Genomic DNA, 26,674 nt, shown 5'->3' with positions numbered 1-26,674 from the left:
AAAACTGGAACAGGGGCGAAACCGTGGGCAACTGCTAGTTATATGTAATTTAACAGAATAATTTATTCAGAAAACAGTCTCTAACTCACTACATCTTTTGACGTAACATAATATTCATTATCAAGTCTACGGAACTAGAAAGACATGCTAATAGTACTATCGAACCAACTGAATCGTTCCCGCTGTGGAACCTTTTTGTAGAAAAGTCATAGTAACATCGCATTGCTTGACAAGGAAATTCACTGCGATACTTACTGTGAGAACGTTCTACGGTGGTTCAGGAATCAAATGGTTCGACTGCACATATTTTCCAAGATTTTATTGTAGTCACGGCATCTTCACAATCGAGAAAGGGAACTATTGAAGATTCACAGACGAATTGCTTAAGATTCTACGACCTCCTCCTTGACCCAATGATTGTGACAGCTAATTCATATTGCAGAAGCATATTTGAAAACTCTCATGAACATCGTATTAGCGAACAGAACTAACCTTCATTTGTGCTCTACGTGATAGATTCTGACAACTTTTAGATCGATATTCTAGCGCACCACGACATCAATTGCTCTTTATCAGGTTTTTTATAATATTATAATGAAATTGTAACTTTTATAAAGCAATATGACTGTTTAAAATTTATTTTTTCTAACAACATAACGAAATTATAATTATTCATGTATAATTATCCTAAACTAGAGGCACATAAAAAACCTGAAACAAATTATTTAAAGGAGTCCCCATAGCGCTACTGGCAGCGTTCCCTTTCTTAATAGCTAAACTAATTATTGTTTTCATTATGTTGTCAGATTAGATAATTTAACTCGCTGTCTGCTTCTTCTTTGCTATGTTTATAATAATATGATGTTAATAATGCTGTCCCATAATATTTTTTATTTTACTTATGTATGCAACAATAGACTCTGTTGTTGCTAGATCTTCTACGAACACCCAGCCAACCAATTAATCTTAGAACTCCTTTAGTCCATAGTCAGTCATTGCCTATGGCCTATGCAATCACACCACATGGTATGGTATTCAGGTGTGGTCACAAGTGCCGGTAGTCCTACGTGGAAAGCATGCGTAATGCCATCATTACGTTCGTATGTATTGAGGAATCAGTTCAAAAAGGGGGTTTATTATTATTCCAATGACTTCAATGAATTTAGGTCTCAATTGGTATAGCCGGTGAAGTAGACGTGTCTTAAATCTTGTAAAGAGTTAGAGGATTAATTCTGCATATAAATGCTTAATAAACATTTGTGTGTTTTAAAGCTACTTCGGGTTTATTTCTGATTTCGTATTTTGATGTTTTTGTTAGTAGATAATGGTCCTTGATCCTCGATATCCACTTCAGTATTTTGCCGGAGGCATTCTTATATGTACGAGTACGTATGTTATTTATTAGGGTTCCGTGTGACAGTTCCGTGGTTGCAATCTGTAGTGGTCCTTAAGTATGTCAAATAAATTGTGGCTACGTTTTCAACGTGAAATACAATGTGGTATTTTAAAGCCTTTTTCTGTCGTTACGTATAAAACTTTTGGACATCGTGATATTTTTATCAAAAGGTGTTTGTGCGGTATCTGTGCCAATTTACCGTATTCTGCGACTGCGCTGCGGGGCGGGGCGTCGCCTGAATAATCAATTATCCTATTATATATTATTCGTGTGCTAAGGTTGCTTCAAATTATGCAAATTTTAACCTCCTTAAGGTTCTTATATAAGAAGAAGTACAGTAGATAACACTGTTATCTCGCATTAGCACACTGACTTAAAAAAATATTTTGATGTAGCCAAATACTACTTGTAACATCATCATTCACATCATAACAGATCAGCCATAGGACGTCCACTGTTGGACATGGGTATCACCCATATACCTCCTGTTGTAAGCCGCCTGCATATTGGCCTGCACATTGGCACTTCGATGAGCTAATTCGCTTGGTTATATCGGTGACCCGCGTTCTTCTATGTATCTCCTCATTTCTGATTCCATCTCCATCCATAATTATTCACGATTTAGGTTGCTGAGTAATTTTAACATCAGCTTAATTACGAAATTTAAACCAGCTTGAGCCGTACCCGTGTGCCGGTCACATCATATCTGTGCCAAGTTTAATTCCACCCTCATTAACCGCAGTTAAATTCATTGCCAGCACCAAATGACCTGTGCGATGTCCCAAGTAGGACAGCGGTTTCATTTCCAATAGCCTACGTGCAGCCAGCCTGGTACTCGCCCCCCATTACTACTGTCACGCCTTTCTTTCCCCTATTCATGTCCAGCTTAGAGTTTATAATCGATCGCTGATGACAGACAGGTCTAACTGACGTAAGTGATTGATTTACTCTTGTCCAGCGTTGGGGAAAGCTGAGGTCGCTTCGTTGTTTTGTTGACTCAATGTTTAGCTAGCCACTGCGCGTGAGTGGCGTAACACCAAATTATGGACGACACTCTCAATTTCTTTGGGCTCATTGCTCCACCAATTTGATGGCGCTCCATTGATGGTGAGGATATGTAACAATGTGATAACTGTGATTTTAATTGTTTTGTTATGAAATAATGTTAATTTGGTGATGTAAGCGGTTCGATATTCTCTGAGGTCTAAATGGCATTGCAGCGCAAACGCGATGTGATTTAATGTGCAGTTATCTGGTATCATGAAATTGTCTTGCAGTGAAAGTATCATCGACATCGCCAAGCAGCGTTTACGTTACAAAGGCTGACTTCCTGCTGTTTATATAAATTTATGTTTATTTCTACACTTCTAGTTCTGATTTTTTTACATCCATTGTTTTATAAGGTCACGTTATCCGCAATGACGTTTGATGGGTAAATTCTAATCATTTCTTCGGGGATATTGCAAATCCGCTTATTTAAATTCCGCGTATTTGCACTACGTTTAATTTTATAGGGGATGATTTTGACTTAATTTTTTTTAATGAATTTGGAGTAAAAATGGGAAATTGGCCAAATTTGTCAGATACGCGGAATTATCCAATGCTATAGTAACGCAGATTTGCACTATCTCCGCCGATTTGTCTGTTGATTTCTAGTTTGATCTAAATAAGCTTTGCCTAAGTGAAGACTTCTAATTTATACATACGGTAAGTAGATACGATAAAAGTACTACTTGTACAAGTTAATCAAATCTTCGTGTCAACAATAAAATTAATAGTATCTAATGGGGTCAATGCTGGTTCGTGTACCTATTAACTTGTATCGTAGTGACCTAGGCTTTGCGTGCAATTTTAATAAATTACTCGCTTAATTTAACCCTGTTGTTGCCGTAGCGTGACGAAACTACATTGTGTCTGCCTTAGATTCGTCATTACTGTAATGATGCTTATGAGTTCGCATTTGAAGTACATCGCAGATTTGCAGACACAGGACGTGCATATTTACGTAAAATCATTACAGTGCATCTCGTGTTCAGAATTACCACTTGTAATTAACATAAGTAAACAGAATATTTATTTTTTGCTATATACATATTTTGTTATTACATGTGTGTGTGGGTTTGGTGATTGTGGTATGGTTAGACGCACCTATTTATTATTTATCGAATCACGCAAGAGAGGAATTATTAGAGAGCGTATCTACTTCAAGGTTAGGTTTATTATTTCTGCCCAATGTGAGTAACTTTACATACAAATGTTGATTAGTATCTCTACTAGTAATCTCGACATGTTTCTTTAAAGGATCTTCTTTAAAGAAACATGTTGGGCATACCTCTACTACTAATAGGTACATGATTTGCAGGTGGGAGGACCTTGTGCATTTGAAATTTACCACGAGCTTTGCGGTGAAGGAAAACATCGTGAGGAAACCTGCACTAACCTGCGACGCAATTCAATGGTGCGTGTGAAGTTCCCAATCCACTCTGGGCCCGCGTGGGAACTATGGCCCAAGCCCTCTTGTTCTGAGAGGAGGCCTGTGCCCAGCAGTGGGACGTATATAGGCTGGGATGGAGGACCTTGTGCAAGGTCCGCCCGGATTGCTACCACCATCTTGCTCGCTAATCCTGCCGTGAAGCAGCAGTGCTTGCACTGTTGTGTTTCGGCGTGGAGAGTAAGACAGCCGGTGAAATTACTGGCACTAGAGGTATACCATCTTAGGCCTCTAGGTAGGCAACGTATCTGCAATACCCCTGGTGTTGCAGATGTTAATGGGCGGTGGTGATCTCTTACCATCAGGAGACCCACTTGCTCGTTTGCCATCCAGTCGAATAAAAAAAAACATGAGTGACATGTGTATAGACTATTGAATAATGTTTTGCCATCGTATTTTGTCGGATAAGTTCGAATTTGTCTTCGTATCTTCAACAACATAAAGTCGTCTACATACATCGGTCAACGGATTCCGCTGTCGTTCCAAAGCTTCAAATTGTATTGTATTGTATTGTAAAACTCTTTATTGTACATAAAAACACATGAAAATAACATAACACAGGATAATAAGGTGTACAAAGGCGAACTTATCCCTTAAAGGGATCTCTTCCAGTTCAAATCCTACTAATGCGTATGCATCTAATAAGTTTGTGTTGCTTGTCTTTTATTTGAACCCAGTCACAAACAACTGTGCTTTCCCGGTAATCGCATTCACTGACGGCTGGAAATTTCGGATTTGAACCCGAGATTTTGTCAGGAGCCGCTACCGCGCATGTGCGTTCAAATGCCTACTAAATTCATATTTAACAGTGGCACTGCGCTAACGTCACGCAAACGCATGCAGTGTAGGTACCTGTCCTGGTCCTCACAGTGAATACGTCTTATCTAAACCATCGAAGCCAGAGTTTTCAAGAACGTTAATTATTTATCTAGTCGTATCGTTAAATATATTAATTATCTTGTAAAAGTGTGGAGATATCGAGCCCCCTGCCTAACATCCAGCCAACTAGCTATTATCAATCATAAACTTTATCTTCCCGACATAGGTGTATGTCGTTAGACCGGATTCCTTAACTTTCATCCCTATTGGACTTATTAAGGCTGCGCTGGATCATGCTATTCATGATTTACAAACAAACTTGTCTTTTTATTATATCTTTGTGATTTAAACTACCGTGAGATATAGACGTAACATAACTATTAAAATAAGGTACAGTATTGAATAATGTTTTGCCATCGTTTTTTGTCGGAAAAGTTTTTATTTATCTTGCTTTCTCAGCTAACTTACCGAAGTTTACTGAAGCTAGTTGAGAAAGATACACATGTAGTGTAGTCATGCACTGTAGAAGTCATTCTAACGGTACACTCCTACATAAAAGCGAACGGATGCAACGACTTGTAAATATGTGTTTTTATACGTATAAAATGTTTATTTACTGTTTCCACAATGTAAGTAGTTTCTAGTAACGTTCACGTAATACATATCTTGCAATACACCTCAGTATTCGTCAAAAAAGCCTCCACTAGACCCCTCTGTCTCCGTCTCCGTCTCTAGTCTCTCCGTAGACTTTACGTCCAAAATGGCCAAACAATCGCTAAGGCAATGGTAAGGAGAATATCTCCATGACCATGAGAGAGTACAAAATTACAAATTTTTAACCTTCTTCCAAGACAACTTTTCCTGAGGAATGCAATCTGCAAAACAAAGTTAACAACCGACAATTAACCAGTTAACTAGTTATTTCCGTACAAAATTGTACCGGATGGCATTCCCTGAGTTTTACCCTCAATTAACTCATGTAAAAAGTGAGGAGGAAACCTGTGAGAAGGCTTGTCGACTAGACAAGTGTCCACGGAGAAAGGCATGGGCATGTTTGTTTAGATGTTGATGTGCATGGATGAAAGCTGGCGCTGCTACTTCGCGGCTGTTTATAGGAATACTAGCTTATGCCCCAGGCTTTACACAGGCTTTAAAAACAAAAGAAATCAGGCGCTCTAATCCCGTGGGTATTTCGAAAATTCTTGGCGCACCGCATCTTTATGGTTCTCAAGGAACCTGTTTTAAAAATATTGCGACCATTTGAGTTCCAAAACTACTTTCATCATCTATAAATATGACCTTTTCATGGAAGGTTGCAAAATTGCAACAGAAGTTCTCGAAACCTCAATATCTCAGAGTGGTCTTTAATGACAGAGTTGACAGGCTTAAAGAGTGTGGCCCGTTGTTTGTGTTATTTTCTCTGTTTCTACTATGGCCGTAACAGCCTTTGTTGCGGACGTACATACATACATAAAACTTTGTGCTCTTATATCTTTTAGCCCAGCATGTGTATAAAAGTGATTGACTATATTTGCTGATATTTGCTATGAATCCTAGTGAGCTAAATCTCCTAAAAGAATACGAAGGATGCACTCAAATAAATATGTTATACAGAGACACTAGATGTAAAGTTAGGCAAAAGTTACGATAATATTGTTACAAGCGTGCTGACATTCCCGTCTTCATTCGATGAGTTTAAGTTAAATTGACCTTTTTTATCAACTTTGCCTATTTGACAATTGTTGTTTGTGCCCAAACGAATATTTGACAGTATTTTGAAATGGCAACGAATTAGAATCAGAAAAGATATTGCATATTTTAAAAGCTGGAGATATCCACATTACATTTTGGGTGACTGGATAGTCTATTGTTATAATTGTTAAACTGTTGTTGCTGCCTATTCTGTGACCATATTTTTTGGCTATTATTTGTCCATATTGCCACTTTTTTCCCGTTAAAAATGTCACTAAAGTAATGACATTGTAATGATTGTGTGTTTACTTGTGTAGTCGGTTGATGTCGGTTTGGCTTTACTTAAAGACAATGAAAATAATATTGTGTTAATACTGCTCATTATGTGGTATTTTAAATGTAATTTGAATATTGGGGTCATAGCTAAGTATTATGTTTTTTTTTTAATTGATAACTTGTTTCAAATAACGTCAAGCTACTTACTTAGTTGGATAGGTATTGATGGTGATTGTTATTTGTGAGACATAATATGTTACTAGGAAAATATAAATCAGTACGTTTACTAAATACACCAAATTATTATTTTAGTACTGGAGTGAGTAAGAACGTGAGTTCTTGTTACTGTAATTATTAATTTATTCGATCATTTTTACTTCAGATTCGATTATTTTACGAAGATGCTGCCTGTATAGGCGAGTTTATGCAATCCTTACTATTTAGTCCTTACTAGTGGTGTTATAAACATGAAAGTAACTCTGTCTGTCTGTTACCTTTTCACGCTCAAACCGCTGAACCGGTTTAGATTTCACTTGACATGGAGATTGTCGAAGACCCTGGGAAGAACATAGCATAGTTTTTATAGGTATACCTAAAAACTAGCATAGTTCCCGCGGGATAGCCTAAACGACTTCATCACAGACGGAGCCGCGGGCAAAAGCTTCTGAGATATATTGGCTTAGACCAGATGACGTATTGTCTAACGCCCGGGCGTTTGCGGGCTCGCATTTACCATATATCTCTTTCTACCTTCATATAAGTATACCGTGCGACAGAAATGGTGAAAACGATTGTGATTCCGACTGCATTAGACAATGCAGCATCTAAAGATTCAAGCCTAGATACAGTACGATTACTTGGAGTTAACACTTCACAGATGGGCGTGCCTTTAGTCAATTTTCAACTTTGAGGTCATATAAATAAAATAGTTTTTACATAATCTGTAAACGTGGGTAGCGGTATACTAAAAAATGGCGTTATTTGTATGACGTCAAAGTTGAAAATTGACTGAAGGCACGCCCATCTGTCAAGTGTTAACTCGAATTAATCAAACTGTACCTACGTGTTACTAATTATATGGTTCCAATAATATGCGTAGACCTTCTGAGCATGGGGTCCTTGGTTGAAACTTAAGTGTAAATACCCGCTGTAATAACTCTAAATACAAAAGTTTTTTTTTAACATAAAACTGACCCGTGATTGACCCCTCTCTCACCTGATGAAAAGTGCAGGGGAGGCCATACTGTGTATGTAAGCAAACTGTACCTGATAGTACCAGTTACAATCAACAGGTTTTAAATTCTTTTACGTACCTGGAGCCCATGTTTAAATCCAAAATTATTCGTGCGAAACTAAACCACGAGAGAACTCTCGATCGTCTCTGAAATCGCCACTATCGGATCACTTTCATTTCATTCACCAAAATTTCTATGCGTTCACTTTTTGCCAAAACAAAATCAATTCCAATTTTGAAACAATAAAAATTTGGAATGAATTTGCACTGTGACACTGGTTGCTTGTAATTATAAAGTTTTTTTGTTTTGTTTTTGAATTTCGAATGTAGAAAGTTGGTTGGGGGAACGCGCGTGCGCGGTCTCGCTTCGGTCCGCCGCGAGTGCCGCCGGCCGGCACAGATACCGATGGAGAGTCGCACGACTATTATTTGATTCCGAGTTTGGTTTTGGTATTGAATGAGAAGGCTGACCTGCGCAAAAAAAATTTAGCAACGACGTACACCGAGCAACAAATTAAAAAAAAGCCGTAGCAGCGCTGTCGCTTTTTGCGAAAGATCACGCGGTGGTAGGTACCAGTAGAGCATTAATCTCTCGTTCTGATTTTTTCAGTTTAAATGCACAGATATGGGGCAGGTACAAGTGAACTTATTTCATCGTGACCTATTACTAATACTATCATAGAATATTCTTATAGTTCAAGATCAAGCTCAAAAATATAATCTTTGTCAAGCATGTCACTGTGACATTAAAAGAAACATGTTAAAGCGGGCGCTAAGCTTATAGTTGGAAAATGAAAAAAATAAATGCCGATATACTTGGTACTAATTACATCATTATAAGGAGTTCATTGTAAAATTTTGTACTCGATTCATGAAAAAAATTTCGAACGTCTTGACATGGTAGAGTTCCTAACAGTTTTTGAATTGCTAAAGAAAAACAACTGTAATATAAAATTATAAAATGGCCTAATATTTCAAATAGCGCAGAGCTGTCTTCTTTGGCCACGGACTTTTGCATCACCTGGCAGGTCTCACGTAGACAGTTGGGATGGGGATGGGCAAACTTTTGCTTTTTATAAGTGAGATGGTTTCAGCGATGACTATATTTTTTCATTTTTCTACGCATGGGGGACATGTCTCTTGGGCCCCGGGCTGCGCCATCGATATCGTAATTTTTTTAAATTATATTTCTGTCTTCATCATCATCATCATCATATCAGCCATAGGACGTCCACTGCTGGACTTAGGCCTCCCCCATAGACCTCCAGTTGCCTCGGTTGGAAGCGGCTTGCATCCACCGTAAACCCGCGACTTTAATCAGGTCATCCGTCCATCTCGTGGGTGGACGTCCTACGCTGCGCTTGCCGATCCGCGGTCTCCAGTCGAGAACCTTTCGGCCCCAACGATTATCTGTTCTCCGTGCTATATGGCCTGCCCATTGCCACTTCAACGAGCTAATTCGCTTTGCTATGTCGCTGACACTCGTTCTTCTACGTATCTCCTCATTTCTGATTCAATCCCGTAGAGAAACCCCAAGCATAGCTCTCTCCATAGCTCGCTGAGCAATTCTGAGCTTAATTATAAGACCTATAGTGAAACACCACGCCAGCACCACGTTTTTGTCTTACCTGTACAATTTTATACACATATTTACTCACATAAATGTATTATGATTGGTTTTTGGAGTATTTTTGTATTTTTTATTTCAACTCCAAATTTGTTATTCCTGTCCAGTGGTGGTGTAGGGGTATGGCACGCAGCACGGAATACTGAGGACCCGAGTTCGATGCCCAGTGCTGGTCTCTTTTTTGGTTTTTCTGTGCATACATGTTTCAGTTTGTATTTTCGATACAAAAATGTAATAAAAACATTATAGTCGCACGGGCGGTACCTACTCGTACTGGAACGAACATCGACTCATTAACCTCCTGAGGTTCAAAGTGATAATACTTACTAGTACATATTGATAGCAATTGAATCTATATCTTTTGAAAAAGGAATAAAGTGTAATTTTCTCTGTATCATTCAAATTTACAGAAAAAATATTTCGATTTTATCTATGAGATATTAAGGTTTAATTTTCAATGTACATTTTTTTTGTATGGTGGATCGCAGGAGGTAAAGCCCTCAGTGTTCGACTTCGGGCTTCTAATAGACTCACGTTCGTAATTCCTTGAGATACAATGTACTTTTACAATCATTTTATACAACACCTTAAATATCTTGTACAAAAATTGTTGTTTCTTTAAAAAAAAAATATGGCTCTGTCCATTGGAGGAGAATTTTGCCAGTGTCTAGTAGTTTTTGCCGTTGTACGGTAAAAAAAATCTAGAAAACGAAATATGAGAGGTAATGGTGGATGAACGATGACAGCGCCGTACAAAAATTGGAAAAATGTAACCGAACAATCGCAATCAATACACGAAGTGTCATGTTGACAAGAAATTTTCTTTTTCGTACGGCGATGCGTAGCTAAATGGCTAGTACATCTCCCACTGTTAGTCAAATCAAAAGAGTTGAAACAACAGCACATGCAAAGCACATCATTATTCATATAATTTCGAGATAGTGCTGCCATCTATCATTGAAAGAAAGAAAGATGAAAGAATACATTTAATTTGCTAGGTTTTGCGCACTAATTTACGTAAGTAACTTATGAATGCAAATTTGAGTTCATTTTGTTATGTTTTCACGCTTAAAGTAGCCATATTGCAAAATAATTAAATGCTTATTAAAATTATGTATCTACTCACAACTAAATTGAACGGGTGGCGAGGTATCCAGAAGGCCAACAGAGTATCTCTCTGAAATGTCGATACGACCGTAATGTCGTAATATTGAACAAGTTTTTTTGCTAAAATATTTTAATCATATTTTCTGACGATACTTGACCATTGAAAGAGAGTAAAATTTTACTTAGTTTTGATTTATATTTTATTAGTATTACTATTACTAACTAAAAAAACTAGTTAAGTAATGGAAGCTAGTAAAAAGTTGGTAAACCCCCGACTTTGTCACCGCAATGTTCAATATCTCAATAACGGCTGAACCAATTTAGACAAAACATGTCTAAGAACCATCGCTAGAAAACCTGCTTTCAATTAAAAAAAACCCGCATTCAAATCGGTCCACCTGTTAAAGAGCTACGATGCCACAGACAGACAGACACACACACACAAACAGACATACAGACACACATAGGTGTCAAACTTATAACACCCCTTTTTTTTCGTCGGGGGTTAAAAACATAATTAAGCAAAAATAAGAGCTTAGAAGTGCTTACATTCTTAGTAATTACGGGATATCTGCTGCCATCTATCCATGAGTAGTCATACCGCGTAATACATATACGCAATGTGTCGGCGCTACTGTGCCGCTATTAATCGTCGAGTTTAATATTTTTTAGGAACTTTTATTTTAATCTTCTTACATTCATATCGAAATTACAATTTATTAGTAAGCAAAGTTAAAATTGATTATTGTTAATGCTAAATGATAATTCGATGTAGTTTAGAATGACTGATATAATTCGAAATATTCATATTTCCAAAACAAACTTTGCATTAAATAAAATCTGATTGTGTTTTAAAAGAAGATTATTTCGAATTGTGTCAGTTTCGTTCTAAACTGGATTGAAGTGAAAATATGAAGGTCCGGTTGCGCCATCTATGGACGAGTAGTATAACTTTATTTTAGTAAACAATTTGACTTGTTTACATAAAACGGTATTTTATGATTTTAAATTGTATACTTTATAAAAATATACTCAGCGGCACAAAATTTAGTCGAGACTACATACGAAATTACCTATTACTGCTTACATTTGAGGGCCAGATTTTTTGCCGCTCGGTTTGTAACTTCTTGTTCACTATTCGTGTTGTTATTTCATCTCCGTCGCTTTTGAGAAAGAGATCTATACTGTATCTTTTATATTCTTGTAACTTAAAAGTAGAACTAATACTTTATATATGTAAATGATCATTATACTTCATATTGGCTTCATATACATATTTTGAAAGTTCACGCCATGCTAAAGTTATGATAGTTACTGCCATCTGTCGTCGAGTAGCGATTGTTTACTTCAAGAAATGATTCTGCCACATGAAGTTAGATGGCGCTTTATGTATAGCAATTTATCTAAAAAAAAAATGTTTCTGCGTATTGTATGTTTCAGCCATAACTCTTAACACGAATAGTGAACAAGAACTTACATTTGAATAAAGTATAAAATTTAAAATGGTAAAATACTCTTTTACGCAAACAATAAAAAAACAAGTCAAACAAATGTTATACTATTCGTCAATAGATGGCGTCACCGAACCTTCATATTTCGCCTCAATATTAGACTATAGGTGACGAAAATAGTGGAGTCATCGAATTATCATTTTTATAAATACCGACTAATAATTCAGTTCAATTCTATAAAAGCAACTCCAGAAAATCTCGTTAACCGTACAAAATTAAGGCGCCACCACCTGTTCGAAGCAAAAAGTTAGCTTGACCACTACCACTGTTAAATTAAAAAATCTTGTAGGAAAATATTCAGGCATATAAGTATCATTCGAAAATGGTAAAAAAAAAAACGTTTAATTTGGAACAAGAGTGGAGTAGCAGAAACTTACCGATCTAATCCATTTTCTTCTCAAACAGGAACAGTGGAGGAAACTGATTCATGTACTAAAGTGGAACCTAAGTATTTGTGCTACTATCATGTTGATGCCCCATACATGTGCCTAAGAAATCATAGTCAATTTGAATTGACTATGAAAGAGTTCTACACATACGCGTTTCAGTTTCATCGATTGTGCCTTGTCGAGAACTTCTTTCATTTTCGAATGATATTTTTTTACAGATGTTCAGTATTTAATGAAAATTAAAACTAGTATTTGCGTTATTGCAATTTATTAAATATTAAAAAACACTTAGTTATTAATACACATAAGACATTCTGCATGGCAAAAATAACTCAAAAGTATTTTTTTTGAGATACTTACCACCTTTTGGCTTAGGAGGGCACATAGTAAAGTTCGGCAAAAGTATATACTTAGTATACAGAACACACCAAATGTGGTAGGTATAGTCATCATCAAAAGTAGCGGATCACTTTTTTACTTTGTCGTATTAGAACATTTATTTGACAAATTTGTTTGCTGTTAAACAACAAAGTACTCGTACAAAAGTATGCAGCTACTTTTGATGCTGACTGTACACATATCGCATTTCTAGAGCAAGAGTGTATGAACTAACAAAGAGACAAGCCATATGCACTATTTATTACCCCATTCCCTTACTACCCAGTACCCATTTCTCTAGTGTTTTCTACAAGTTTTTAGTGCCGATAATTCTAAGTACCTATTTCCTTGGTGAAATGGCCATTCGGAACTAATATTATTTCATCGTTGTCGCACGTGATTGCTCTTTTTACGCTTTTTGTCATAAAAATATCTCATACAAGTTGCGTGCGCGTGCGACGCTCGAACCGCGTAATCGAGAAATCAGAGAAAGATCGATGCTCTCCAGTCGACCGATTATGTAATCGACTTCAAAATGCGCCTCACTAATGCTTATTGAACTTGCTTATTGAATGTTTATGTGGATGACCTAGTTGTAGGAAATATTTTCTAACACTGATTGAATCGTACTCTATATTATTATCAGCTAGATCAAGTCAGTAATTAAAATCGAACGTACTCGTAAGATCAGGCCGATGTTCGTTCATGAGAAGACGGAATTCGTTTGTACATTTTACAGTTTTAAGATGCAGGTAGCCAGCTTGATATACCTTAAGTTCTGGAATATGTATGTAACACAATCATTAAACACCATTTGAATACTTTTCTTGTTGTTAATCTTGTAACTTTTGAATCTGACTGTTTACGTACCTACCTATAACTTAATCTCTAGATACTTCGGAAGTTGTGGGTGCTGAGAAAGATTTCACGATATTTATCTTAAACAACAACTAGTTCATACTTTCTCAAAAAATATTTTCTGTCTACATATTCTTACCGTAGGTTAGCGTAGCGTAGGTTTTGTTATATTAAACTTTTCAGTATTTTCACCTATGCTTTCCGACCTTGTGGCTTGTTTACCTACTACACTACAGATGGATGTTTATCTACTACAGATGGAGGTGTTCATTGTTGCAGACCGAGTTCCATTTTCAGAATCTGGCACACTTCCTAACCTGTTCAATATTCATCATCGACAACTATCGGTTATTATGTTACATCACACAGAAATGATTTATTAGGTTTTTATCGACGCAATCAATTTAACCTTTTTATTATTTTAAGTATCTTTTTACTCCTTTTAACGCTTGCTTCAAGCCTTACAGCTGGTATAACCTATTTCCAGGAGAATAGTTATTTACAAGATGTTTTGTACAATGAAGAACAATTTAATTAGGCTAGCAAGAAAGACTCTGCGTCAATTATAACTCCTATTGGCCATATTTCCTTTTGGATTCTTATTAACCGCTCAAGCTCAATTTCCAACTGAAATCTGCGATGAATTCAATGAGGCAGCCACTAAAAACAGAAACTAAACGGAACAAACAAAGCACAGTTACCAGCGAATGAAGTATGCATTCATTGTGCTTCCTTATAGTAAGCCGTAGCCTTTGTATATGTAATTTAGCCTTTGTATATGTATGAGTACTTTTCCTTTATGACTAATCTTCATGAAAACTTTATTGTTGTGAACTGAGTGAGCACTGATGCTAGCCCGATGTTCTGTAAAGGCTTCACTTTAAATCTCATGTGAAGTGAAAAAAGAATGACCGGGGCCCTGATTCTCAAAGCTTTCAAATGTATTGATATTGGTGTTTTGTCTCGTAAATTGAGTGAGAAAATGAGACAAAACACTAATATTATTATAATGCTTCGAGAAACTGGGCCCTGCAAGGCATAGCATTGCAGGGCAGGGCAAATGGTCAGTTGCTGGAATAAAATTCGAGCTTAGTTTAGTAGATCACAACGTAACTGTTAAGCTTAACAAGATGTAAAGACTAAATCTGGATAAAATTTTCCCCGTAAGTGGTTATGAAGATTTTTTTTTTATCAAACGCAGTAAGTCATTGTAGGAATTGGTAAATGGAGATCCGGAGTAGGAGTAGGACACAATATCTCTTCTTATGTCAAAAACTCTGTTTCTGGAAAGTAACCAATGAAATCCAAGCTTTTTTTGGTTTTAAAATATGTCAGGGCCTTTTGGACATTCACAAATTTGTCTAGTTTTCCTAATTCTAATACAATGTTGACGTGTTCATGTTAACAGACGATTATATACAATTAGGTATTGAAAGTTAATTTGTCAGTGCTTTATGGACGTCTACAGACGGCAAGCAGACGGTTTCACGCTTGTGATTGCACCAATTAATGTTTTTAACGCCAGTCACGTCATACTTCGTGGTTTTTTTACGTTCATTGTATATTTTAGTAAATACTTATACTTAGCGGGTTAGGACTAGCGGCTGATGTGATTGTGAAGTAAAATCGAGATTAAATCCCTTTAGGTAACATTAATCCAGGTTACAACAGTTTAACTATACAACCAACATCAATAGGGAATATTACGCAAAGCTCTGCACGGGGCGACACTAGCACAAACCACAAACCAGGGGTCAATCACGGTCAGTTTAGTAAAAAAAACCGGCCAAGAGCGTGTCGGACACGCCCAAGATAGGGTTCCGTAGCCATTACGAAAAAAATCAAGTAATAGTATGTGCATTATAACAAAATTAAAAAACTTACTCTGTAAACGTTTTAAAATCTATTACCAGAAAAAAGCGTATCTTCACGGCACTTACGTCCTTTTGTTGAGAAGCGCAGTTTTTCGGCAATAATTCAAAAACGGTATATCCGATCATGTTGAAACCAATTTTCGTTGAAAGTATTTATTAAGCGTTACCTTTCCATATTTTTGCATATTTTTTGGATAAACGGTTTACAAGATAGAGGAGGGGGGGGGGAACACAATTTTTGCTACTTTGGGAGCGAATTTCGGAAATCTTCACTATCTTTTCAAAAGAGCTGTCGAACTATGTGCCACACATTGATGCGAGTTATTTTTTTTTACATTTTCTGTTACGTATATGGAGTGCCCCCCCTATAAATATTTATTTTTGTAATTTAACTACAAAACTAAATATCGGCTTTGACTAGACACCTGTACTCCAAATTTCATTGATATACATCTTGTAGTTTTCGAGTAAAATGCCTGTGACATACGGACGGACAGACAGACAGACAGACAGACGGACTTGACAAAACTATAAGGGTTCCGTTTGCCGTTTAGACTCCGGAACCCTAAAAACCGTAACCAAACCGCCATGACAACGTCAGTTCTCTTTACAGTTTGCCGCCATGACGGATCATGGTGCCATAGTTATTAATATCAAAATAACATCATCATGTGATATTTACATCGGTAGGATTGATAGTAGAGCTATATTTCCAAAAAAATAATTGTAATACTATACGATTTGTGCTAGTGCTGCATTCTGGCGGCAGAACATTGCAGTAATATTTCGCTATTTACAGAACACAGTAAGGAACCCAATGTGTATGTTTGTGACACGAAATCATGTTACTTGACTCCCTTTACCATCTTCTCCCCCTCCCTTCTTCATCTTTGTCTCAGAACGTTAAAACTGGTGCTGTAAAACGCTGTAGCCAGAATTTATCTAATTTACTTGCACTCAGAGGCGTCTTTACCTATTTGCTATAGTGCAGTGCAGGGTGTGCGTTGCACACGGGCGCAGCGGTGTTAGGGGCGGCGCCGGCCGCGGCACTTTATACCTATTTCATTTTGGCCGCGCGCTTCCTAGATGGCGCTAAAGTAATTATTGCACACGGGTGCTACATGGGCTAAAGACACCGCTGCTTGCACTTTTGATTGACTCATATAGGAACGATAATTTTTGTTTTTGATGTCGTTGTCACTCTATTTTGGATTAGAATTCATTAGTTTAAAGTAATATTGCTGCGAAATCCTAAACATTATACTTAGTGTCAGTACTGTCAGTCGACTGTTTCCAAGGAACGCGAGAAGCGCTAATTAAACTCATTAAGATTTATACCTGTCTCAGTGAAAGTCACATGTTACATTGCCACATATTTTTGAGAATTAGAAATTATTTCAGTTATATCATTCAGTAGGGTGGGCAACGTTTTGGCTGTAAAGTTTCGACTCTGCGCCAGTTAGAAATAATTGCTATGTTAACGTAGCATATGTTGTGACTACTGCTTCTGATAATTGCGATGTCAGGTGTGAAGTGCATTTAAGTTTATGCGCGAAATAAATGTTGCACGAAATTACTATACTCGGTAAGTGAGTTCGGAATCCAACTAACTTTTAGAAATTGATCGTTTGTTTGAGTCATAAGCAAACTTATTTTTGTTTTGTATTCAAAATGCAATCTGCGTCTCGTTGTTCTTTTTTTTGAGTAAATTATGTAGTCTGTTCGTCGACAGTTGATAAAAAATAAAAGAAATGACGAAATACGAGTCGAGCTCGCGCACCGAGGGTTCTGTACGGTCAGAGGCAAAAATACTATGTTGCTGTATGCTACCTATACATCACGAAATTTAAAAAAAAAACAAAATTCCTAGCTGTTTAACCCTTTTCCAGGCGCCGCGAATCTAGTTTATATTGTTTACCTATGGCAGATTAAATTAATAACGAATCATATTTTTAACCCCCGACGCAAAAAGAGGGGTGTTATAAGTTTGACCGCTATGTGTCTGTGTGTGTCCGTCTGTGGCACCGTAGCTCTTAAACGGGTGGACCGATTTGATTGCGGTTTTTTTAATTGATAGCAGGTTTTCTAGCGATGGTTCTTAGACATGTTTTACCAAAATCGGTTCAGCCGTTTTTGAGATATTGAACTTTGAAGTGACAAAGTCGGGGGTTTCCAACTTTTTGTTTTAGGTTATAAAGACTTCAATTGATTTTGTCCCATATTTACATTTTAGCAAGGTATAATATTTGTATACATTTATGTGGTCGCTATAGGTATGCAATACGCCTGGAAAAGGGTTAAGTTCATAGAGTACAGCCGCTAACAGATAGAGTAGGTAAGTACAAAGTTAATTTTTTTCCAAACTGTTGTGTTTCTGTAGGAATGCCAAAAGCTTAGGCTAATTATTGTATTGTTTGGTTTATTATTTATTTATTTATTCAGAAACAATACAAGGATTGTGTTTGAAACATACTTACAATAAATTGAATATAACTACATCACATATTTAGATTGCACATACGATGTATAACTTGATAATAAAATTACTTTAAATATAATATGGATGATGTGTGCCAAATGTACAATAGTCCGAATTAAATATTTTTGAATTTGAATTTGAATAATATTAATGGAATTATACTCTAATGAGCAATTCCTATACTGTTAGCTTAAGCGTGTTGCAACAATATAATTATATTTTACTAGCGTTTACCCGCGGCTTCGCACGCGTAAATCATTAGAATACAGCAGTTGAATTGAAATTCCGGGATTTCATTAATAATTCACGTGGGAATTCCCTAAAATTACGTCATGGTTTTCGTTGTCGTTAAATTAAAACACCCATGCCTAATTTCATGACTTTAAACCCAGCGGTTGTTATTTCGAGATTTTATCCCTATCCCGTGGGAATATCGGGATAAAAAGTAGCCTATGTGTTATTCCAGATGTCCAGCTATCTAAATACCAAATTTCATGACTCTATGGCCAGCGGTTATTAGTTCGAGATTTTCAAAGTCAAAATATCTTTATTCAATTTAGGCTATAACAAGTACTTATGAATGTCAAAAAAAAAATCCGGCAAGACACTCAACGAGGTATATATATATTTTTTAAACAGATTTACAATATTATTAAAGATAATCTATACATCACAAGTATTTAACACACCTTTATTTTTAACACAGTAGGTTCGCTATTTGAAGGGATCGCTAATGCGGGTCGGAATTATTTCCAAATATCCCTGTCCATGATATAATCATTAACTTTATAATACGCCTTAGATATTAATGTCTTCTTGACAATAGATCTGAATTTTCTATCCGTTTCATTTGTGATATTTTTTGGAATTTTGGTTTTAGCCAGGGTTTCATTGGGTTCAATGAAGTCGGTATCTTTTCTACTAACCTTGAACAGTAAGGACGTGTCGTCAGCAAAAATAACAATACCCGACTTTTGGCTTACCATATAAGTTAGGTCATTTACATAAATAAGATACAGGAATGGGGCAAGAATGGATCCTTGAGGCACTCCCATTTCGACCACAGATCCCTCAGATACCGTTCCGTTAATCGCTACCTTTTGCTTTCTTTGTGTGAGGTAAGATTTAATGAGTTCTAAAGCGGGCTTTTATCCCTATCCCGTGGGAACATCGGGCAAATTTAGTCCAAATGCGTCCCGCCGTTTCAGCGTGAAGAAGGAACAAACATACTCACTCACTCACAAACTCACTCACAAACTCACTCACTCACTCACTCACTTACTCACAAACTTTCACATTTATAATATTAGTAGGATCACTTACGGAGGAAGCACTAAGCCCAAGATTGAGTCTAAAGCATGAATTATTAATTTTAATTAACTTTTATACATATGAATTAGATTATTTAACTTGATTGGGTTCGTGACCAAAGTAACTAATGAATTTAAACTATAGCTAACGACGGTTCACTAATTTACATAATTATGTATTTGAATGACGACTTCTGAAACAAATTATTTAGGTACGCGAGATAAATCACTAACATTTATGTAGTAGATTTTTCGTAATTTAATCACATGCCAAATGATGAACACCGACGATTATTATCTCGAGAATATCAATCTTCTTAATCGATTTTAAAGCACGTGATCATTTATTTTATGCATAAATTACTGCTCTGATAAACCGATAATTGTATCTTATTTGTTATTTATAATTTTCTTAATAAATGATGATTAATAATAGTATGTGGTTGCAAAATGATAATTGTATGTTTATTTTAATCTAACTCTTTGCCTATCGGTATTCTATAGCTATTATAATATAATAAAAAAATATTTGTTTGTTTGTATACAGGGGAGTCCGAGGGAGGTTGTGTCCGCAAGCGACAGGCTAGCAACCTGTCACTATTGTACCATTTTTGTCAAACTTGAAACCTAAGATTGCTAAAAGTGGCTCCGAAACGGTAACGTTTCGTGTGCACTGCCTACCCCATTTGGGAATACAGGCGTGATGTTTGTGTGTGTTTGTATATAGGGAGTAATTTCTGGAGCTACTGAATCGATTCTAAAAATTCTTTAACTCGTAAAAAGCTAAACTATCCTAGATTAACATAAGTTACTTTTTATCCCGAGAAAGGATAATAATTTCTTCGAAATGACGTTGCGGACAACAAAACTGTTTACTACTTAATTCACGTTTGGTTACATTAGATGTTTCTATTTGTAACGAATTATCGGGAGCTCATTTAAAGGTAATCTAATCGCGGTATATGTCGCGTAACAAATAGTTGGCAGCAACTACAGCTGGTATAATTAAAAATGATGTGGTTTTTTACATGAATCTAATCGCCATTTATGTAAATTATATAAAAGCACTGTACTGTACCTATATATAATTATTCGTAACAATTGGCCAGAGAACTCGCACACTGTACCCATTTATGTTTCTAACATATTTTATTAGTAAGCACTTGGGTGGACCGAGCTTCGTTCGGGCTAAAACGTTATTTTGTTACTAATAAATATATCATGATTTCTATAGGTATTAATACTCTTAGGTCATGTTTGTCGTGGCGACAAAATATAAAGAGAACTGACGTTGTCATGGAGGTTTGCGGTAGTGTCGTTTTGTTACTAATATCATGATTTCTATAGGTACTAATACTGCTTAGGTCTGATTGTCATGTTTGCGCTAGGCACGCAATCTTTGCCTTATATAAAGAGAACTGACGTTGTCATGGAGGTTTGCGGTAGTGTCGTCCCCTGCGCAGAGCTTTGCCTAATATGCCCTATTAGACTGCAGCAATCGCCACTGTAGTTTGGATTTTTTTTTTTTGCAAATAAATCATATAATATTTCTGCTCCATTGGTTGATTCCTCTATGTTTATACATAAATCAATCAACCTTCAATCCTTTTGGATTAAGTCGATTCTTCGCCGTTAGATAGTAGCACGTGAGATATTACTTATTAGTGTTTGATTACAACAAGATTAATACCGAATACGAAACTTATTTAACGTGTAATACTTACTCGTAAATTGAAAATAACACATGTCAAAAAAGATAAGATTTCACAGAATTAGTTCTTTCTTAATGTCATATTCATCATTTATCTGTCATTATTAGCCAAAAGAAGTCCACTGCATAGCATGGACCTCTCCCAACTGTCAATCACAAAACTGGCCGAAACTAGATATCTTGGTCAAAACCAAACCTTTGGTCACTACGAGTAAAAGAAGACGAAAGTAAAGAAGTAAAGAAAAAAGTGTCAGTGATTCTAAAGATAACATGGTAACGAACGCAAGTGTGCAACCACAACGAGACGGTACCAGTGGCCCGGGGCTCTATTATGCATTCGCTACATAATCTTCATAATCAGGAAGTACGCACTGGTTGGCTACCAGCCCACTCAATTTACCCAGTTATTAAATTACATTAATTTTTAATTGAGTTTCGGTAAGTGTTAAATGTGTAACGTATCATTATAATGTGCGTTATAGTCGAATGAGAACCGCGGATGGCTCATTTTGAGAATCTTTTGGCATTCGATGTTAGTAATTTTATAATATCATAGTAGTAATATTTTGTATCATTATAATATTATCCTACCCGTGATTGTGCCGCTGCTCGTAGACTTGAGGTCAAAGATATATTTACGCTTTAGTACTTTGTCACTGTATCATCATCCCAGCCTATATTATACGTCCCACTGCAGAGCACAGGCCTCCCCTCAGAATGAGAGGGCTTAGGCAGTAGTTCCCACGCGGGCCCAGTGCGGATTGGGAACTTCACACACACCATTGAATTGCTCCGCAGGTTGTGCAGGTTTCCTCACGATGTTTTCCTTCACCGTAAAGCTCGTGGTAAATTTCAAATGTAATTCCGCACATGAATTTCGAAAAACTCAGAGGTGCGAGCCGGGGTTTGAACCCACGAACCTCTGCTTGAGACTTGTCACTTGTCACTGTATGCCTTTTGTCAATTTTATACAGAAGTCAAACAAATAACTGCGACAAGGTAGTAGAGCGTTAATGTCTTTGACCTCATCTGCCGGTAGTACCTACCCCATATAACAGCGGCAACCATACCGGGGGGTATTTCTTCTCTGCAACTTATCGTACTCACTAAAGGAATTACGGGAATACATCCCGTAACAAACAAGTAGGTCGTTACGATAACACTTAATCGTTGAAAACTACTAATCCTTGGAATTGTAGGTTGTGGTAATACAGGAGCTAACAGAAGTCATCTCATTAACCCATGTAGCATCCTGAGATCTCAAGTGGGATTATAAAGTGATCACGCTCGTGATCACAATGCTTTTTTTGACAAAAACCTGAAGTTAGTAATTAATAGGGAAGTCCACGGGTTGCTTGGCTCCGTGCACATAAAAATTCTTAGTGGATGACACTGCTCTATAAGCTGCTCCTAAAAATTGTAATCATACAGCATTAAATACTGCAATTCTATTACTAATACATAAATTGAGTTATTCTTTGTGGCAGTCTATAAATGGCATATTAAACGGGAGCGATTGCCCACCTAATCCTTCTTGCTCGAAGAAGCAAGGTAATTATCCAACTGTGATAACCTACTTCTAGGTAACATTACGTGAGCAAATCTTATGGTTATTTCATTCTTCATGCATTACAAAGAACAAAACAGTTTTTGATGTAAATATATATATTATATCTTTATAAGCCTATCTTTTATCAATGGGCCTGGATAATATTAATATGATCGTGCAAATAGGTAATTTCAGCACTACCTACAGAACTAATTGTAAGAAGAATAGAAATTTCATGTTTATTTCTTTCTACAAACGATGATGAAGTTTGTCGTGTCACCGTCAATGAGCACATTGTTTATTGTTTTCATATGTTTAAGTTTACGGTACCGGCTCACCAATAAAACGTTATCCTTTTTGAACAACGATCATCCAGGTGATGACAAGATAAATGGCTTTTAAGACATGTTAGCGGCCACGTTTTACGAGTATCCTCACGTGACAATTCAATTCCTTGTAAGTCCTGTAGTTATTACTCGTAAAATTTTGATCATGAAACTACCTCATAGTGAACTCAGTGTCAAGCTAAACTCGACTCGAAGACGCGAGTTATCCGGTGTTTATTTGACTATAACTTACCGAAAAAAAGGATCCACGCAAAATCCCAAATAGAATGGCGTAGCTAACAAATGGAACCAAAGCACATGTTTTCACCGAGAGAGAGTGCGCCGCGTCGCGTCGGCGCCCGCGCTAGCGCTGCACTGCGCTCGCGCACGCCTCCGCAGCGCGAGCTGAAAGTGCAGGGACGTTGCGACATGCAGATAGGTCAGATCTATCTGTTCTACTACCAGGTCTTCTCCTTAGGTGTTGATATAATATAATACAATACAATGACTTTTTACTGTATACCACAATAATAAGGGATACGGAAAATAGGGATACAGAGAGAAAATTACAAGGTTAGATTAGGCAGCCTTATCGCTTCACAGCGATATCTTCCGGGAAACCTTTTTTAACAGGAAGAAGTAAGGACTAGATACAACAAGTTAGATTATAAAGCTAATCTCGAGTCTTTTTCTCGGCAGCCGTGAAATATGTTATTAGTAAATCGGCCATTTATTTAGTTTGAATTCTACTCACAAATATAAACAAAAAACTTTGTGTAAAAAATCGGCACCACGGACATGAACACACAAAAATAAGTTCAGAACGCGTTTCCGATTAAATGTCCGCGTCATCTGCTTTAAATTGGCAGTGGAATATAGAACTCCGCCTTTTTCTAATGTTAGTTAAAAATAGAGGCACATAAATCGAGTTCCGATCGAGACAAAACCTAACTTGATGTTTTTAAAGAAAACTTCGGGAAATTGAGACTTCAAGGACTATACCAATTGTTATTGTAATACTACTCCTTATTGTATAGTTAGAGCGGTAAAGTCTCTACCTAATCGCGTACAGGGATTTAGGACTAGTTGTCTTATAATAAAAGAATTGTTCATATTAAATGATATTGTAACGGATAACTCACGTCTTAAACCGAGTTTAGCTCGACATGTTTCGGTCTATTTCGTAGCCCTTCTTCTCACTCGTCTTGTCGTCTTCATCCCCTCGGTTTCTTCTTTTACGCAAGCAGAGCGGTGGCGTGTAGTGTGCGTGTTGCGGCAGTTGCCGAGTCGTGTGCTTCCGAGAAGAAGGGCTACGAAATAGCCCGAAACATGTCGAGCTAAACTCGATTTAAGACGTGAGTTATCAGTTACAATATAATTTAATAGGAGTGAGTCTCACGGTAGTTTCATGTTCAAAAAGAATTATTTATCATATTCAGGAGCCTCTGCGCTTTTATTTTACTACTATACTATTTATAATCCTTTTAGTTGGGATTGTATAACAATTAATTGACTTTTCAATCATAAGCTAGTAAGTAAAGTATGTTCGGTGTCAAGTGAGTTTTTATGGTCTTTTTAATGGTTTTTTTTTGACCTTAGACGTACCATGGACTTACTCATAGCTCAAGTCAGTAGGTTATGTAGAGCATGTTTTCTGAGTGAGAAAAAGTAGAATATGAGGTGCCTTGAATAGAGGCCTAAACAAAATCATAACGATAAAAACCCTATAAATTTAACTAACTGCAAATAATTTATATTCACAAATAAAATTTCTTATTTTTAGTTAACAATAGTTTATGTATAATAGAGAAAAATCAATCAATAGTTTATGTATAATAGAGAAAAATCGATCAATAGTTTATGTATAATAAAGAAAAGTCGATCAATAGTTTATGTATAATAGAGAAAAATCGATCAATAGTTTATGTATAATAGAGAAAAATCGATCAGGAGTTTATGTATGATAGAGAAAAAATGATCAATAGTTTATGTATAATAAAGAAAAATCGATCAATAGTTTATGTATAATGAAGAAAAATCGATCAATAGAGTCGTGATCATTTTATGTTTTTGAGTCATTTCAAAAGAAACAGAATCATATATTTTTTTACAAGCTTCTCTTCGTTTAATTGTTTGTTTACTTCAAATCTTGCATTGCAAGGTATAATTCACTGCCAATGGTCAGATTGACTTGAAATGTGGTATACTACCTACGTACATAATATAGCCTAAAAAAACTCATTCTTAATATTTTTATAGTCGCTAGATATCTTGATTTGCTACAACCGTCAACTATAATTAATACGTCAGATACATAAATCAAATAATAATTTCTTATCTGAGCTAGACTAGCCGTGAACAAATATGAAAAGTAAATATGAATATATGTATTCTAGAAATTTGCAAAAAAAATGACATCGAAATGACGCTAATTTAATCTGCATTAATTATTAAATCGATGCATAATATTGAGTTTAATTTTTATATTTACAAGTATTTTCTAACTAGCTGTTTCCCGCGACTTCGTTTGCGAATAATTCATTATAATTATCGCGCGCCCTTGGAAACAGCTAATTTTTGCTGGATAAAAAGTATCCTATTACTTATTCTGGTCTTCTAATATGATGAATACAAAGATTCATGGCAATCGTTTCTGTAAGTAATTTGTTTTAGTTTTAGGTTTTATTTTTATTGCATGTAAGTAGTTTAAGTTTAGGATAGTTTTATTATTTTATTGCATAAGCAATACACCAATTAGTTAATAAAAAAGTCATAATAAAACAATAATGTTATATTATGACTTTTTTATTAACTAATTGGTGTAAACATTTTTTTAATGATTTAAACAGTGAAAACGCAACAAATAAACTAACAAACTTTTGAGTTTTTAATATAAGTAAGGATATTTTTTATGAAATCTCAATGATATATAAATTTGGCTTTGCATAATCTGATCATTACACTGGGGAATCTAGGATTTATTGACATATTTGTCACTTTCTAATGATCATTTAACGGTCATAATCAACGGAAGCAAACTCAGATTAGCTGAACATAGTGAAGTGATGTGCCCAGCAACAGGACGTGATTTTAAAAGACCTATCCAACGATAATCCACACTATAGGGTTGGATGAGAAAAAAAAATCACCCCCACTTTACGTCTATGGAAGGTACCCAAAAAAAATATTTTTAATTTAATTTTTTATTGTACCATTTTGTCGGCATAGTTTACATATTATCCGTGCAAAAATACAGCCTTCTAGCATTGATGGTCCCTGAGCAAAGCCGCGGACGGACGGACAGACAGACAGACAGACAGACAGACAGACATGGCGAAACTGTAAGGGTTCCGTTTTTGCCATTTTGGCTTGGAACCCTAAAAACGAGCTCTATGTCAAACCACCCGTGACTACCCTATGATAGACGAAGAGTCGTGATCATTTTTAACCCCCGACGCAAAAAGAGGGTTCCAAGTTTGACTACTATGTTTATGTGCGTTTGTGTGTCTGTCTGTGGCATTACTAGCTTCTAAAGACATGGGCCGGTATTGATGTAGCTTTTTAATCGAAAGCTAGTTTAATCGAGGTGATTCCTAGTTAAGTTCCATTCAAATCGGCTCAGCCATTTTTGAGATATTGAACTTTTT

The 26,674-nt window shown here is 36.3% G+C and overlaps 2 protein-coding genes across 4 annotated transcripts in view; one reads left to right on the top strand and one right to left on the bottom strand.

The window, feature by feature from the left end:
* The window catches only part of LOC141431216 (uncharacterized), a 31,206-nt gene extending 7,817 nt beyond the window's left edge, over positions 1–23,389 (bottom strand). The window contains exon 1 of one of the 2 annotated variants that reach the window (XM_074092287.1): positions 23,281–23,389. The gene's annotated coding sequence lies outside the window, so the exon portion shown is untranslated. Of the gene's footprint in view, positions 1–7,987; positions 8,293–23,280 lie in introns of those variants that run through there. The other variant, XM_074092286.1, reaches the window with a different exon arrangement.
* Positions 1–26,674, top strand: part of Flo2 (flotillin-2) — a 320,392-nt gene that overhangs the window by 153,849 nt on the left and 139,869 nt on the right. The window lies entirely within an intron of this gene.

This window comes from Choristoneura fumiferana, chromosome 9 (assembly GCF_025370935.1).
Source record: "Choristoneura fumiferana chromosome 9, NRCan_CFum_1, whole genome shotgun sequence".
Classification (NCBI taxonomy): Eukaryota; Metazoa; Arthropoda; class Insecta; order Lepidoptera; family Tortricidae; genus Choristoneura; species Choristoneura fumiferana.
Note: the sequence above shows the minus strand (reverse complement) of the source record. Positions and strands in the feature narration are given on the sequence as shown.